Below are 14,147 nucleotides of genomic sequence, written 5' to 3'. Positions count from 1 at the left end.
TGTACAATACTTCAATTATATCTGCTCCAGACAGATAGAGAGTATTAAGAGCTACGATGAAGTTTCACAGGAGACGTAAAAAGCTTGCAGCACCAGGTATTTCCAGGAGGTCTCCCATCTAAGTACTGACCAGGCCCTGCCCCGTTTAGCTTCAGAGATCTGACGATATCGTGCGCGTTCAGGACGGTGTGGCCGAAAGCCAAGAGGGCCGGCTGCATGATGTCTCCTTAGGCTGGTGGGTATTGACGGAAATGCCAGCAAAAAAAAAAAAGAAAAATAGAGGGAAATATACCAGTGCAGCAAAGGGTGTTGAAAGTAGCCGGGTACGTGTACAATTCTTCAATTATATCTCCTGGAGACAGAAAGAGAGTATTAAGAGCTACGATGAAGTTACCCAGGAGACGTAAAAAGCTTGCAGCACCTGGTATTTCTAGGAGGTCTCCCATCCAAGTACTGACCAGGCCCTGCCCCGTTTAGCTTCCGAGATCTGACGAGATCGGGCGCATTCAGGACGGTGTGGCCACAAGCCGAAAGGCCTGGCTGCATGACGTCTCTTAAAGGTTGGCGGGTATTGACGGAACTTCCAGCAAAAAATAAAAATAAAAAAAGAAAAAAGAAAAATGGATGGAAAAATATCAGTGCAGCAAAGGGTGTTGATAGTAGCTGGATACGTGTACAATACTTCAATTATATCTCCTCCAGACAGAGAGAGAGTATTAAGAGCTACGATAAAGTTACCCATGAGACGTAAAAGCTTGCAGCACTAGGTATTTCCAGGAGGTCTCACTTTCATGTACTTACCAGGTCCTGCCCCGTTTAGCTTCCGAGATCTGACGAGATCGGGCGCGTTCAGGATGGTGTGGCCGCAAGCCGAGATGCCTGGCTGCATGATGTCTCTTAAAGGCTGGCGGGTATTGACGGAACTGCCAGCAAAAAAAAAAAGAAAAATAGAGGGAAATATACCAGTGCAGCAAAGGGTGTTGAAAGTAGCCGGGTACGTGTACAATTCTTCAATTATATCTCCTGGAGACAGAAAGAGAGTATTAAGAGCTACGATGAAGTTACCCAGGAGACGTAAAAAGCTTGCAGCACCTGGTATTTCTAGGAGGTCTCCCATCCAAGTACTGACCAGGCCCTGCCCCGTTTCGCTTCCGAGATCTGACGAGATCGGGCGCATTCAGGACGGTGTGGCCGCAAGCCGAGAGGCCTGGCTGCATGATGTCTCTTAAAGGTTGGCGGGTATTGACGGAACTTCCAGCAAAAAAAAAAAAAAAAAAGAAAAATGGATGGAAAAATATCAGTGCAGCAAATGGTGTTGACAGTAGCTGGGTACGTGTACAATACTTCAATTATATCTCCTCCAGACAGATATAGAGTATTAAGAGCTACGATAAAGTTACCCAGGAGACATAAAAGCTTGCAGCACCAGGTATTTCCAGGAGGTCTCACATTCATGTACTGACCAGGTCCTGCCCCGTTTAGCTTCCGAGATCTGACGAGATCGGGCGCGTTCAGGATGGTGTGGCCGCAAGCCGAGATGCCTGGCTGCATGATGTCTCTTAAGGGCTGGCGGGTATTGACGGAATTTCCAGCAAAAAAAAAAAAAAAAAATAGAAAAATGGAGGGAAAAATATCAGTGCAGGAAAGGGTGTTGAAAGTATCCGGGTATGTGTTTAATTCTTCAATTATATCTCCTGGAGACAGAAAGAGAGTATTAAGAGCTACGATGAAGTTACCCAGGAGACGTAAAAAGCTTGCAGCACCTGGTATTTCTAGGAGGTCTCCCATCCAAGTACTGACCAGGCCCTGCCCCGTTTAACTTCCAAGATCTGACGAGATCGGGCGCATTCAGGACGGTGTGGCCACAAGCCGAAAGGCCTGCCTGCATGATGTCCCTTAAAGGTTGGCGGGTATTGACGGAACTTCCAGCAAAAAAAAAAATAAAAAAAAAATAGAAAAATGGAGGGAAAAATATCAGTGCAGGAAAGGGTGTTGAAAGTAGCCGGGTACGTGTACAATTCTTCAATTATATCTCCTGCAGACTGAAAGAGAGTATTAAGAGCTACGATAAAGTTACCCAGGAGACGTAAAAGCTTGCAGCACCTGGTATTTCCAGGAGGTCTCACATTCAAGTACTGACCAGGTCCTGCCCCGTTTTGCTTCCGAGATCTGACGATATCATGCGCGTTCAGGACGGTGTGGCCGAAAGCCGAGAGGCCCGGCTGCATGATGTCTCTTTAAGGCTGGCGGGTATTGACGGAACTTCCAGCAAAAAAAAAAAAAAAAAAAATGGAAAATGGAGGGAAAAATATCAGTGCAGCAAAGGCTGTTGAAAGTAGCTGGGTACGTGTACAATACTTCAATTATATCTCCTCCAGACAGATAGAGAGTATTAAGAGCTACGATGAAGATTCCCAGGAGACGTAAAAAGCTTGCAGCACCAGGTATTTCCAGGAGGTCTTCCATCCAAGTACTGACCAGGCACTGCCCCGTTTAGCTTCCGAGATCTGACGAGATCGGGCGTGTTCAGGACGGTGTGGCCGCAAGCCAAGAGGCCTGGCTGCATGATGTCTCTTAAAGGCTGGCGGGTAATGACGGAACTTCCAGCAAGAAATAAAAAATAAATAAATAGAAAAATGGAGGGAAAAATATCAGTGCAGGACAGGGTGTTGAAAGTAGCCGGGTACATGTACAATTCTTCAATTATATCTCCTCCAGACTGAATGAGAGTATTAAGAGCTACGCTGAAGTTACCCAGGAGATGTAAAAGGCTTGCAGCACCTGGTATTTCCAGGAGGTCACCCATCCAATTACTGACCAGGCCCTGCCCAGTTTTTCTTCCGAGATCTGACGAGATCTTGCGTCTTCAGGACGGTGTGGCCTCAAGCCAAGAGGCCTGGCTGCATGATGTCTCTTAAAGGCTGGAGGGTATTGATGGAACTTCCAGCAAAAAACAAAAGAAAAAAGAAAAATGGAGGGAAAAATATCAGTGCAGCAAAGCGTGTTGAAGGTAGCCGGGTACGTGTACAATCCTTCAATTATATCTCCTCCAGACAGATAGAGAGTATTAAGAGCTACAATAAAGTTACCCAGGAGACGTAAAAGCTTGCAGCACCAGGTATTTCCAGGAGGTCTCACATTCAAGTACTGACCAGGTCCTGCCCCGTTTAGCTTCCGAGATCTGACGAGATCGGGCGTGTTCAGGACGGTGTGGCCGCAAGCCGAGATGTCTGGCTGCATGATGTCTCTTAAAGGCTGGCGGGTGTTGACGGAATTTCCAGCAAAAAAAAAAAAAAGAAAAATGGATGGAAAAATATCAGTGCAGCAATGGGTGTTGAAAGTAGCCGGGTACATGTACAATTCTTCAATTATATCTCCTGCAGACTGAAAGAGAGTATTAAGAGCTACGATGAAGTTACCCAGGAGACGTAAAAAGCTGGCAGCACCTGGTATTTCTAGGAGGTCTCCCATCAAAGTACTGACCAGGCCCTGCCCCGTTTAGCTTCCGAGATCAGACGAGATCGGGCGCATTCAGGACAGTGTGGCCACAAGCCGAGAGGCCTGGCTGCATGATGTCTCTTAAAGGCTGGAGGGTATTGATGGAACTTCCAGCAAAATAAAAAAGAAAAAAGAAAAATGGAGGGAAAAATATCAGTGCAGCAAAAGGTGTTGAAAGTAGCCGGGTACGTGTAGAATTCTTCAATAATATCTCCTCCATACTGAAAGAGAGTACTAAGAGCTACGATGAAGTTACCCAGGAGACGAAAGAGCTTGCTGCACCTGGTATTTCCAGGAGGTCACCCATCCAAGTACTGACCAGGCCCTGCCCCGTTTAGCTTCCGAGATCTGACGAGATCGGGCGCGTTCAGGACGGTGTGGCTGCAAGCCAAAAAGCCTGGCTGCATGATGTCTCTTAAAGGCTGGTGGGTATTGACGGAACTTCCAGCAAAAAAAAAAAAAAAAAAAAAAAAAATGGAGGGAAAAATATCAGTGCAGCAAAGGGTGTTGAAAGTAGCCGGGTACGTGTACAATACTTCAATTATATCTCCTCCAGACAGAAAGAGAGTATTAAGAGCTACGATGAACTCACCTAAAGGATTATTAGGAACACCATACTAATACTGTGTTTGACCCCCTTTCGCCTTCAGAACTGCTTTAATTCTACGTGGCATTGATTCAACAAGGTGCTGAAAGCATTCTTTAGAAATGTTGGCCCATATTGATAGGATAGCATCTTGCAGTTAATGGAGATTTGTGGGATGCACATCCAGGGCACGAAGCTCCCGTTCCACCACATCCCAAAGATGCTCTATTGGGTTGAGATCTGGTGACTGTGGGGGCCAGTTTAGTACAGTGAACTCATTGTCATGTTCAAGAAACCAATTTGAAATGATTCGACCTTTGTGACATGGTGCATTATCCTGCTGGAAGTAGCCATCAGAGGATGGGTACATGGTGGTCAAAAAGGGATGGACATGGTCAGAAACAATGCTCAGGTAGGCCGTTGCATTTAAACGATGCCCAATTGGCACTAAGGGGCCTAAAGTGTGCCAAGAAGACATCCCCCACACCATTACACCACCATCACCAGCCTGCACAGTGGTAACAAGACATGATGGATCCATGTTCTCATTCTGTTTACGCCAAATTCTGACTCTACCATCTGAATGTCTCACCTCTTTTTCCTATTTGTAGTGGAGATGAGTGGTACCCAGTGGGGTCTTCTGCTGTTGTAGCCCATCCGCCTCAAGGTTGTACGTGTTGTGGCATCACAAATGCTTTGCTGCATACCTCGGTTGTAGCGAGTGGTTATTTCAGTCAAAGTTGCTCTTCTATCAGCTTGAATCGAGTCGGCCCATTCTCCTCTGAGCTCTAGCATCAACAAGGCATTGTCGCCCACAGGACTGCCGCATACTGGATGTTTTTCCCTTTTCACACCATTCTTTGTAAACCCTAGAAATGGTTGTGCGTGAAAATCCCAGTAACTGAGCAGATTGTGAAATACTCAGACCGGCCCGTCTGGCACCAACAACCATGCCACGCTCAAAATTGCTTAAATCACCTTTCATTCCCATTCAGACATTCAGTTTGGAGTTCAGGAGATTGTCTTGACCAGGACCACACCCCTAAATGCATTGAAGCAACTGCCATGTGATTGGTTGATTAGATAATTGCATTAATGAGAAATTGAACAGGTGTTCCTAATAATCCTTTAGGTGAGTGTATATGTATGTATGTGTATGTATGTCCAATTGCTTTGACAATACAAATGAAATGAATTGAGAGAGAGAGAGAGAGAGAGAGAGAGAGAGAGAGGGAGGAATATGAGCTCCTAAAAAACATTTGTTTTTATACATAAGCGGATTTAATTTGTGATTTACAAATGAATATATAGCACTATAAACATACACAGAAGACATGGAATAGAAATTCAGAAGAAAAAGTATTCAAAAAATAATAATTTTAAGAGAAACACAAAAAGAAGAAAGCAGAGAGACAGTTCAGGAAGAAAAGTCAGAAAAGAAAAGCTGAAGACAAGAATTGGAGGTAAGAGACAAATAATTAAACAAAAAAATATGTATTAATAAAATAAATAAGCATTCTCAGTAGTTGACTCAGCCAATGAAAATGCAGAGCTCCGATTTGAATAGAGTGACAGTAGGAGAGAGCCCAACTGCCACTGAGACTGATAGAAATCTATCGAACAGCAGTCTGACTGCAGAGCTGCCTTTTGAAATCCGATACCCTGAAGACATTCGCTCTGCACAGGCTAAGAAGGACTACAAACAAGCTGTGATGAGAGCATCTCCTGAGACCCTCATCCTAGACTACACCGGTAAAGGAGAAAACAGGGTCAAGAACAATCTACTGTTCTACACCGCCTTTCACAAAACCCTGTGCCAGACATACCCCAATAACAACAAGAGGGGCATTAGCAGAGGCAGGCAGATCTCAGTGCTGGTAGAGAAAGACACAGACAGTGTGATGCTCACTTTTAATGTATACCACAACGGGACCATCATGGTGCAGGGCAGCGAGAGCAGCCTGGACCAATTAGCTCTCGGCTTCCACACCTCAAAGCAGCAGACTGAGGTAGAGAAACAAGAGCCAGAGCCGGCCACCCTGCAGTCTGCCCCCAGCCACACGGAGCCAGACAGTGCCCCATCTCCCACAGACTGCCCCCCTGTCTCCCCAAAACTCTCCAGCAACATTAAAACACTAAAGGAATGCCTATCAGTGCTGGAGCTGGAGTTTGCGGAGTTCAGGGAGCAGACCTTGAGCACCCTGGCCCAGACCTCCTTGTGCGATCAGCTCCGGGATGAGATGCACAGACTAAAGATGCAGCACAAGGCTGAGATCCATGAGCTGAGAGCAGCAGTGAGAGACCTGGAGGAGCAGAGCCAAACCCTGAGGACGGAGCTGCGCAGAGCGAGGGAGGAGCTGACCAGGACACCCCAGCACAGCCAGCTAAGGAGCCTGCAGAGCCAGCTGGAGGAGCTAAGAGAGGAGCTACACATCACTGGAGCACAGAGACTGCACTGCACTGACCCCACAACACCTCCAACCCCTGACGCACCCACTGATCCACCCACACTCCCCACCACTCCTGACACACCCACTATCACCAGACCTGCCACTAATACACAACCCCCTGAAACGCCACTCCCCCAAAACACACCCGCTGCCCCCACCACTCCCGACGCAAACCCGGAGTGGCAGGTCAACGCAGAGGTGGTCATTCTGAGCGAATCCAATGGGAAGTTCCTGGTTGAGAGGCGCCTCTTCCCTGGGCGAAAAGTGAAAAAGCTTTGGTGCTCCACAGCACAGAGAGCCCTGGAGCTGCTCTCCAAGAGGAGGCTTTGCCAAGTCAAACACATCCTCATCCACACCGGCACTAACGACCTGAGTGCCCGCAGGGGCGATGTGGCCTCAGCCCTGAGACAGGTGGCAACGAAAGCCACAGAGGAATTCCCAACTGCCAAAATTTCCATCTCCACACTGCTGCCCCGCACAGACGTGCCCCTGCACATCATCCAGGCCATCAACGCAGAAGTGTCCCGAAGATGTGCCCTCCTCCCCAACGTCCACCTGGCACACCACTGAGACATCCAGCCACATCACCTGTATGACCACGTCCACCTCAACAAGACGGGTGTGAGGATCATCTCAAAGGTCCTCAAGGACACAACCCTGGGCCGAAACCCCACACACCCCCACCTCGAGACCAGGAGCAAACCCCCCAGCCCCCGGCCACATCCCCAGCCACCGGCTCCACCCCAGCCCCAGCCCCTGAGACCCCGCGGCCCCATTCCCCACCCCCCCATCCCCAGAGGGCCCGTCCAGCACAGCAGAGCGGACAGCCGGGGACCAGCACAGCCACACAGCCACGCAGCAGCGGCTTCCAGAGCCTGGAGGCCCGATGCTGCCCAGCTGGCCCAGATAAGGCAACTCCTCAGTGTCATCTGTACCACACTGCTGAGTTAACTGAGCCTCAACACACATATATATGGTTGTGGAGATGGAGAGTAAGAAAAAATGTGATTTAATTATTCTGATATTTTGATGCAAAGATAAAATCTTTGAGTGATTATTATGTATATCCATATATAATTATTAATAGTAATATAATATCAGTTGTAGACCACAAATTAAACTTTCTTATGTAGAAGAGACAAGTATAATAAAATATATTAACATGTCCTTTAAAATAAGCAGTTGGAATATGCAGGGTTTACGCTCCTCAACTTTTGGAATGAAGAGCACAGGCCCTGAACTGATCAACACTGTAAATAGTTCAGATGTTTTCATTCTTGTAGAGACTTGGTGCTGTGCAGATATGTCTATACACTGGATGGATACAATGGATACAGGGAGCTGATTGTGCCCTCCTATAAAAAACCCAAAGTCAGGTGTGGCAGGGCCTCGTGGGGGATTATCGTGTGGTACAGGGAGGAGCTCCGAGCAGCCCTATGCCCAGTACAGAGAGGAGACACACACCTGTGGATGAAAATCAGAAAAGACACCCTACAAAATAACACAGATATATACCTATGTGCAATTTATATGCCACCCGCAGACTCCCCCTACTATAATGAGGAAGGCTTTCATGAGCTTCAAAACGAAATCTGCCACTTCCAGACCCTGGGCTCTGTACTGCTGTGTGGCGATCTCAATGCCAGGACTGGCAGAGAGATGGACTACATCAATACAGAGGGGAACACACACCTGTTCGGAGACTCCCCGCTGTGCCACACACACACCTCCACACTGACACAGCCACGACAGCGTGGTAAACAAGAGCAGGAAGCAGGTAGTGCGCCTATGTAAAAGCCTGGGTCTATATATCATCAATGGCAGGACCAGGGGGTACTCTCTGGGGAGATTCACATACTGCTCGGCTCTGGGCAGCAGTGTGGTGGACTACGCCATAACTGACCTGGACCCACAAGCCAACAATGCGTTTATAGTCAGACAACAATCTCCACTATCAGACCACAGCCAAATAACACTTTACCTAAAAAGATCAGCGCAGCCACAAGTCAGAGCCAAACTTCCCACAAAACTGGTCTCCCTGCCACCCAGTTAGAGATGGTCAGAGCCCAGCACAGAGAACTACACAAGAGCCCTGAATAGTGATGAGATTGAAAACATGTTAGACAGATATCAATCCTCACACTATCAAATAAACCAAAACGGAATAAACTCAGCCACCAAAACACTGAATGACTGAATAACCCATTTACAATACAGGAACTAAAACATCAACTCAAAATCCTCAAACCCAGGAAAGCCAGCGGCCCCGACAGCATCAGCCCTGAGATGCTGAAGCACAGGAGGCTCTGCTCAAACTCTTTAACCTGGTGCTGAGAGCCGGGTGTTTCCCTGAGGTCGGGAATCAAGGATTGATCACCCCGATTTTTAAAAGTGGAGACAAATTAGACCCCAATAACTACTGGGGCAGCTGTGTGAGAAGTAACCTGGGGAAGGTGTTCTGCAGTATCATCAACGCCCAGATACTGGCCTTCCTTACCAAGCACAGTGTCCTGAATAAGAGTCAGATTGGCTTCCTACCAAAACACAGCACAACCGATCATATTTACACTCTACACACCCTCAAAAATAAATATACCCAAAACAATAAAGGAAAAATATTTGCCTGTTTTGTAGACTTTAGAAAGGCATTTGACTCAATCTGGCACAAGGGATTATTTTATAAACTTCTACAGAGTGGTGTAGGGGGTAAAGTTTATGACATCATTAAATCAATGTATTCTGAAAACAAATGCGGAGTTCAAATTGGCAACTCAAGAACAGAGTTCTTCACTCAGGGGCGGGGAGTGAGACAGGGCTGCAGTCTGAGTCCAACACTGTTCAACATCTACATCATCGAGTTGGCCACAGTGTTGGAGCAGTCTGACGCCCGCAGCCTAACTCTCCATGACACAGAGATCAAGTTCCTGCTCTATGCAGACGACCTGGTGCTGCTGTCGCCCACAGAGCAGGGGCTTCAGCAGAACCTGGCGCTGCTAGAGCAGTACTGTCAGAAATGGGCCCTGGCAGTCAATCTGGACAAGACCAGAGTTATGGTTTTCCAGAAAAAAGCCCCATCTCAGGGAAACAGGTACCGCTTCACTCTGGGCAGCACTGGATTAGAGCACTGCACCAGATACAACTACCTTGGCCTGACCATCAGTGCGTCAGGGAGCTTCAGCCTGGCTATAAACGCATTAAAAGACAAGGCACGCCGGGCATTTTATGCCATAAAGACACAATTTGGGAAAACAACAATACCAATAACTATTTGGATTAAAATATTAAACTCCATCATCCAACCAATCCTGCTATATGGGAGCGAAGTGTGGGGTCCCCTCATGAACCTCAATAACAACAATTGGGACAAAAGCCCCATGGAAATATTCCACCTAGAATTTAATAAAAACATCTTACACGTACACAGAAACGCCCCCACGGCTCTGAGGCTCACAGAGCCCGAACACACAATGACCAAAACAACAACAATTGGGAAAATTGACATGTACCTGAAAAGCAAATACACAAAAGATTAGAGACACGAATTAGAATTACAAAACAAATTGGAATGCTACCGGGCCCTGAATAGAAACATTACATTGGCTGAATACTTAAAAATCCAAAATATAAAAGAGAGACAAAATCTAACTAAATACAGGCTCAGTGACCACAGCCTCGCCATTGAAAAAGGCCGCTACAGAAAATTCTGGGTTGCCAGAGAAGAGCGGCTGTGCAGCTAGTGTGACCTAGGGGAGGTCGAAACACAGGCGCATTTCCTGCTGTCCTGCCCTAAATACACAAAAATCAGGGAGACATACTTTAAAATATTAAAAATGCATATCCCTGAGTTCAGCATGATCCCCGATTGCTGCAAACTCCCCGTCCTGCTGGGAGAGGAGGAGCGCACTGCCTTCTTAGCAGCGCAATATGTATCCACCTGCCACAGCCTGCGAGACAGTGTGTAGACACCAGCCTGTGGCACTCCATTTGCAAAACAAAATAAAAACAGTGATTTTTCTGATGTCATGACACAAATTTTGATACAAACAACAAATATGGTTTATATCCTACTTAATTTTATTTCAATGTGTACTATATTTGTTCCACTGAATCTTGTATTGCAATGTTTTGTCTTGATTGATAGAACATTTGTATCTGCTTTGGCAATATTGTGATAGATCATGCCAATAAAGCACCTTTGAATTGAATTGAAATGAATTGACAGACAGACAGACACACGCACACACACACACACACACACACACACACACACAGAGCCAGCCAGCCAGACAGCCAGCCAGCTCAGCCATGACATCACGAGCCTCTCTCAGCTGACTGCTTTGACATCACAGAGCACGTACATTCCGTTGCTTGCCGTCTGTCAACCACTCAGTCACTGCCAGCCAGACTGGCTGGCTGGCTGGATGGGGGGGCTGCTTGCTGCTGCTGCGTACCTTAGCAAGCTTATTTGCTTGACCGGCCTTCCTACTCCTCTGCCCACATGCCCACCTATGCCCGATCTGCTGTTCACCTGGATCACAGCTCCGCCCCAACAAGGCAGAGCCCCCCAAGAATGGTACAAACTCACCCACGATCCCCTCCACGGAAAGCTTTAGCAAAAGGCAAAAGCGTTATACGTAATGAAGAGGAACCCGAGTCCAAGACGCATCCGACCAGCCATACATATTTGTGTGTATTAAAGATCACATTTTCTTACATTTAGTTTTTCTGTACTTTATTACATCTTATTGTGATTTATAAAAGTATTGTTTCTTTTCCATATGTATGTATGTATGTGTGTGTGTGTGTGTGTGTGTGTGTGTGTATATGTCTCTCTGTGAAAGTGTGTGTGTGGGTGTGACAGTGTGTGTGAGTGTCTGTCTGTCTGTCTGTCATGTAACTCGCACATCTGTGAGGGCACCATTTTTGCAGAAGAGATGTACACATTTTGGAGCAACATATGCTGCCATCCAGACATCATCTTTTCCAGTGACGTCCCTGCATTTTCAAACAGATCACATTTTATTACACTTTGTTTATCTGTACCTTATTACATCTTATTGTGATTTATACTTGTAATGTTTCTTTTCCATATATATGTATGTACAGTGGGGGAAAAAAGTAATTGATCCCCTGCTGATTTTGTACGTTTGCCCACTGACAAAGCCCCCCAAGAATGGTACAAACTCACCCACGTTCCCCTCCACAGAAAGCTTTAGCCCAAAATAAGGGACACATTCTGCCCAATATGTCAGCGCCAACCACAGCCTGAGGGACACAGTGACACACGAGCACCGGCTGTAAATATAATGTAAATACTCGTTTGTAATGCATGTCATTGTATTTCAAAAAAGGAATCTGGAAATGGTATACCTATTTTCTTTATTTGTATGTATTAAAGATCACATTTTATTACATTTTCTTTTTCTGTACTTCATTACATCTTATTGTGATTCATAATTCTATTATTTATTTTCCGTGTATATGTATGTATGTATGTATTGTGACAAACCAAGGGGCAGGGTCATACATGGCAGATATGTCAGGCCAGGTCTGCTGCAAGGTGTGTACTCTAGGGTAGAATACCGACCCTAGGCAACTACACTCCCCAGAAACCCTCAGGCAGCCATTCTAGCACCTAATGTGGTCACTTGGTGTTACTTCCTCAATTATTCACCAGGTATATAAGGCGGGCCTGAGAGAGAGAGAAGTGAGAGACAATAGGGTGAGTTATCTGGAAAACAGAGGTAGCTCATAAGGAGAAAGCCAAGACTTATTTATTCCAGACTTTGTTTAAAATAGAATGATTATGTAAGATTAGTTACAACTCCAGTGTGAGTTAGGTTTTGTTTTCAGATTTGTTTTGTTTGAAGTAAACATACAGGCACAGCCCTATATTTGCAACCTCCTCCCTGGGTCATGACTGGTTTTTACTCCTAAGAAGATCACAGAGAAGACCCGCACATGTGTACAGCCAAGGCGTTTTGTCACATTTGGTGTAGAATGCGGGCAGCACCTCATGAAACCCAGACTGGCTGAGTGAATTTTTTTATCCAAAAAAAAAAAAACTACAGGCTGTAATAGCCCAACAGGAAGCGACCAGGGTGCAGCAGGTGGCTCACCAGGATGCTATGCGGATGCATCAGGAAGCACTGCAGGTCCAGCATGATACAAATAAAATGTTTAGAGAAGAGCAGGAAAAGGTGACTAAAGAGCTGAAAGAGAGTGTTGAAGCACTTGCAACCAGGATTTGGCCACAGGGGGCTGCAACCCATTCCACTCCCCGCACCAATCACTTTCTGCAGAAAATGACAAAACAGGACGATGTTGAGGCCTTCCTTATGACCTTTGAGAGGACAGCAGGGAGAGGGATGGCCAAAAGATTCCTGGGCAGGGCTTGTGGCACCTTATCTGGCAGGGGATGCACAGAAAGCGTACTTTGATCTGGAGCTGAAGGACGCCCAGGTCTATGATAAATTGAAAGCGGAGATAATGACCCGATTGGGCGTGACCACCGCAGTGAGGGCACATCGGTTTCAGCAGTGGGCCTACCAACCAGGACAACCAATCCGAACGCAGATGTTTGATCTGATCCATCTGGCCAGGAAATGGCTACAGCCAGAGGTCCATTCATCAGCCGAGGTGGTGGAGGCCATAGTCCTTGACAACTACCAACGCTGTTTGCCCAAGGACGTTCGACGCTGGGTTGGCCAGAATGAGGTGCTGTCCGCTGACACCTTGGTGGCCATTGTAGAGCGGTTCTATACAGCCGGAGCAGCAGAGCATGTACCGGAGGTTAAAAACTCGTTCCCCAGGCCATGACGAACCAGCGGACCGGGTAAGATGGTTCCAAAGTACTCTGGGAAACATGACGCGCTGGATTGGAAGAAAAGAGCAAGACTGGGGGGGGCAAAGGTGGGGCCTAAAGCCGAGACTAAGGGTTATAGGGGGTCACCATCACAACCAATTGTCTGCTACAATTGTGACAAAGTAGGACATATTGCGGCCCACTGCCCAGGTAGAGAGGAACCAATGCAATGTAATGTGTGTGATATGGGGAAAGAGAAACCGGTATTTTATGCCTGCCCTGTTGGGATGGATGTTTTCATAGGCGGAGTACCTAATCCAAAACACATGTGTACAGTGATAGTCGATGAGAAAGAAGTGGCTGCTCTACTCGACTCTGGCAGTATGGTTACACTGGTCACAGAAAAATTAGTAGCGACCAACAAGCTGGATAGACATCAGGAGCTCAGTATCACATGCACACATGGTGACACACGCCCCTATCCCACAGCCCTTGTAAACATACAGACAGAGGCCGGGAAACTAGATTACGAAGTCGGTGTGGTACCCAACATGCCATATGATGTGATACTGGGACGATATTTTCCTAATTTTGGAAAACTAGATAGAAAACATAGTAAATTGGAAATGCACACTGAAAACTGTAAGCCAGAAGTTGCCTCGATCCCACAACTAGAGCTAAAAGTAGACCTGGTTCCAGTTGAGTCGACAGTGAAGGTTTTGGTTGGGGAAAATTAAACTGAAAACATAGGGGTGGAATGTAGTGACGTAGATGACCCTATGGAGGGTGAGGAACCCAGCACTAGCAG

The 14,147-nt window shown here is 46.6% G+C and overlaps 5 non-coding genes and 8 pseudogenes across 5 annotated transcripts; all 13 read right to left on the bottom strand.

Annotated features, from left to right (window-relative positions):
* Window positions 1-81: 81 nt before the first annotated feature.
* On the bottom strand, window positions 82-200 carry LOC136727982 (uncharacterized; annotated as a pseudogene).
* Window positions 201-409: 209 nt separating this feature from the next.
* LOC136728076 (5S ribosomal RNA) lies at window positions 410-528 on the bottom strand. Its single transcript, XR_010808566.1, has one exon. It is a non-coding gene; the product is annotated as a 5S ribosomal RNA (ribosomal RNA).
* A 224-nt stretch (window positions 529-752) lies between these two features.
* On the bottom strand, window positions 753-871 carry LOC136727889 (uncharacterized; annotated as a pseudogene).
* Window positions 872-1,080: 209 nt separating this feature from the next.
* Window positions 1,081-1,199, bottom strand: LOC136728262 (5S ribosomal RNA). The gene has a single exon (XR_010808624.1). It is a non-coding gene; the product is annotated as a 5S ribosomal RNA (ribosomal RNA).
* Window positions 1,200-1,414: 215 nt separating this feature from the next.
* Window positions 1,415-1,533, bottom strand: LOC136728621 (uncharacterized; annotated as a pseudogene).
* Window positions 1,534-1,751: 218 nt separating this feature from the next.
* Window positions 1,752-1,870, bottom strand: LOC136728307 (5S ribosomal RNA). Its single transcript, XR_010808664.1, has one exon. It is a non-coding gene; the product is annotated as a 5S ribosomal RNA (ribosomal RNA).
* A 221-nt stretch (window positions 1,871-2,091) lies between these two features.
* LOC136728210 (uncharacterized) lies at window positions 2,092-2,210 on the bottom strand (annotated as a pseudogene).
* Window positions 2,211-2,429: 219 nt separating this feature from the next.
* LOC136728445 (uncharacterized) lies at window positions 2,430-2,548 on the bottom strand (annotated as a pseudogene).
* A 221-nt stretch (window positions 2,549-2,769) lies between these two features.
* On the bottom strand, window positions 2,770-2,888 carry LOC136727927 (uncharacterized; annotated as a pseudogene).
* A 215-nt stretch (window positions 2,889-3,103) lies between these two features.
* Window positions 3,104-3,222, bottom strand: LOC136728505 (uncharacterized; annotated as a pseudogene).
* A 212-nt stretch (window positions 3,223-3,434) lies between these two features.
* LOC136728503 (uncharacterized) lies at window positions 3,435-3,553 on the bottom strand (annotated as a pseudogene).
* Window positions 3,554-3,768: 215 nt separating this feature from the next.
* LOC136728064 (5S ribosomal RNA) lies at window positions 3,769-3,887 on the bottom strand. Its single transcript, XR_010808565.1, has one exon. It is a non-coding gene; the product is annotated as a 5S ribosomal RNA (ribosomal RNA).
* A 7,189-nt stretch (window positions 3,888-11,076) lies between these two features.
* On the bottom strand, window positions 11,077-11,191 carry LOC136728219 (U5 spliceosomal RNA). Its single transcript, XR_010808585.1, has one exon. It is a non-coding gene; the product is annotated as a U5 spliceosomal RNA (small nuclear RNA).
* Window positions 11,192-14,147: the final 2,956 nt, after the last annotated feature.

This window comes from Amia ocellicauda, unplaced genomic scaffold (assembly GCF_036373705.1).
Source record: "Amia ocellicauda isolate fAmiCal2 unplaced genomic scaffold, fAmiCal2.hap1 HAP1_SCAFFOLD_29, whole genome shotgun sequence".
In the NCBI taxonomy this organism is placed as follows: domain Eukaryota; kingdom Metazoa; phylum Chordata; class Actinopteri; order Amiiformes; family Amiidae; genus Amia; species Amia ocellicauda.
This window is presented reverse-complemented; position numbering and strand designations above follow the sequence as displayed.